The sequence below is a fragment of the Austrofundulus limnaeus genome, unplaced genomic scaffold, assembly GCF_001266775.1.
Source record: "Austrofundulus limnaeus strain Quisiro unplaced genomic scaffold, Austrofundulus_limnaeus-1.0 Scaffold240, whole genome shotgun sequence".
NCBI classification, from domain to species: Eukaryota; Metazoa; Chordata; class Actinopteri; order Cyprinodontiformes; family Rivulidae; genus Austrofundulus; species Austrofundulus limnaeus.
Window position 1 is genome coordinate 526,639 of NW_013952642.1, and position 2,659 is coordinate 529,297.

The 2,659-nt window shown below is 39.4% G+C and overlaps 1 protein-coding gene across 2 annotated transcripts in view; it reads left to right on the top strand.

Moving 5' to 3' along the window:
- Positions 1-2,659, top strand: part of thsd7ba (thrombospondin, type I, domain containing 7Ba) — a 193,635-nt gene that overhangs the window by 44,651 nt on the left and 146,325 nt on the right. The window lies entirely within an intron of this gene.

Genomic DNA, 2,659 nt, shown 5'->3' on the forward strand with positions numbered 1-2,659 from the left:
TCTATCTATCTATCTATCTATCTATCTATCTATCTATCTATCTATCTATCCAGCATATCCCTGACCTCTGTACCCAAAATTAACCATTAATCCTGATCCCTCATTTTAACCACAGACCCCCAACACAAAGACCCTTATGTGGCAAAAACCGGAAAAGCCGTAATGACTGACACGAGGGTGGTACACGACGCGTCAAAACTGGACGCAGACAGTACCCGACCAAGCATCAATATGTTGACGTGTCGGGAGTGAGAACGTGTTAATCTACCTAAATTCATGATTCAGTTTGGTTTCATGCTTTAGTCTCACAGTTTGATATATTTTGGTCCAAAAAAGGAGAAATTTCAAAGCCCTCCTTAACTTGTAATTTATTGAAATTAATTAAGAACATTTTTTTAACCTCAAAAGTCCAGCTTTTAAATTAAATGTTGCTGAAACAGCAAGTTTCTCAGTGGATCTGTGCTCGACAATACAGCCTAGTTGGAGCAATCAAATGCAGATCTACTGAACACAGCACATCTTCAGAAGACAAGACAAGATAAAATAAATTTGAAAAATCTGTATTGTTCGATACATAGTGTGTATTCAACGATCCGATACAGATGCATGTATTGTTGCACCTCTAATATATAAATTATATATTTTTGTATTTGTTTTCATTTGGATAGACAAACGCAAACTTTTGAAAATTGTGATATTACAGATCATCCTCTAAACCATCCTACACAYAGGCACATGTCCAAAACAGGAAGAAAAAGAGAGAGAATAAAAACTTTAAATGCAAGACAAAACATGACAAAACCCAATGCAGAAACCATGAAATATAAAATCGTGAAAATGAGAACAACAACTCACACAAAGTCATAACAAAACCCAAAGACCATGACGGTCTAAAAGACAGTGTTGTGTTTCGCATTATCATCCTTTCAGTGCTTTCATAGCCATTTCTGCCAGTGAATGCATCTGCAAAAATAGGCTGGAGGAATGAGGATGGATTGCTGTGTTTTTGTTGCCAGCAATCAAAAACAATTACATGCACAACAATGTGGAAAAAAATATTCACAGCCGTGTTAACCAGTACGTAGCGCATGCAGCACATAAAGACAAGAGCGGRGAGAGGAGCGTGAATATCAGCGGTGAATGTAAGGAGAGAATGAGCTGCTTGGCAACATCATTTTGCAGAAATCCAGAGAAGAGGGTAGCATCTCTGGGATGCAGGCTGGAGTCAAATGTGTCTGTTTCCACTCCAAACGGAGTGGGGTGTTTGGCTCATTTAAAGAGAGGCTGGAGGATCACAACATCATCACACACACACATGCTGATTGTTCAGAGCCTTGGCAATCTAAATTAGTGYTTCCCTTTAATTTGGAAACATCTAATCAAATCTTAATTGTTTTGACCACCTGCGAAAAGGAAGGTTATGGAGTTTTGCTCATCTGTTCCCTGATGATAGCATCAGGGATTCTCACTTTTAAAAAATATGCCCCAAACCAGGACCTCAGAGAGAAAGAGACAGATTGCATTCCATCAGATCATGACGTTCCCTATCTGCACAGCGGTAGCTGAGCCGTGCTGGTGGTGGCCAGGTTTTCAGCAGCCACTAAAAACCTGGCAGGATTCCTTTGACCCAGATATCGAACAGCTTAAAAGTTGGCCCTTCTGAAATTTCCAGTCTAGTCTGTATTCAATCTTCTTATGAGATGCACTAATTGAATGAGTCTGAGCCTGAGGTATATGAGAACAGTTTTACTGCTATAAATACTGCAAGTRTACCTGACCCCAGGGTTATCTCAGATGTCTGTCTTTGTTCACTTTGAAAAGTGCTGGCATGCCTCGAGGCCATGCACRTTCCCATTGCTTGTTTCTGTTCAAGATCATGTTTTCCAATTAGTTGTGACACGCCCTGTCAGCCTATGAGAGAGAGAGAGCACTGCTTGTCCCATGAATGACCAAATTAAATGGGCTAGAGGGAGGATGTAATCAAGGCGCAGTCAGGTATGGCTTCCAAACAGTGCCGCGTGAGAGAAAGGCTAGTAATCAGCAACTAGAGGTGTTTAATTGGCATATGGCTGTGCAAGTGCCAGAGCGGTTTGTTCAGTCAACCAAACAGAGTACATATTCAGGCCATAAAAATGTGAGACAAAAGCAGCTCTAAATAGAAAAAAAATGTATGTCCTTTTTGGTTTTATCAGGAATTGAGTTTTTAGAACTTRAACAAAAAGAGGGGACAGTTGAATGAATTTAGACACTATAAGTTGAAACTTTTTTGTGTGTTTTTTTCTGATTTAAGGTAAGACGAAGAATGACCTGAGAATAATGTGGGATACTGGACAGTGGATCAAAAACTGTACAGTGCTGGACACAGACCCATATTTTTCTTTGGGTTTTAAAGGGGGCATATGATGCAAAATCCACTTTTTTAGCCATTAAATGCATTTTATTGTGTATTTGGAGACTCTAAGAGTGCAGAACATTTGAGTTTAGTCTCTTGCTGCATAAATTTMTTTGTAATATTTTAGGACATACTTTTTCAATAAGTTCAGTTTTCTCTATTAACCAGTTTTCTGAACTACTGTGTCACAATATTTACAAAGGAACTGCCAAATAAGGTTTGGACTCCCCACCCACTTTATTCTCCTCTGACTCTGGCTCCAGCATG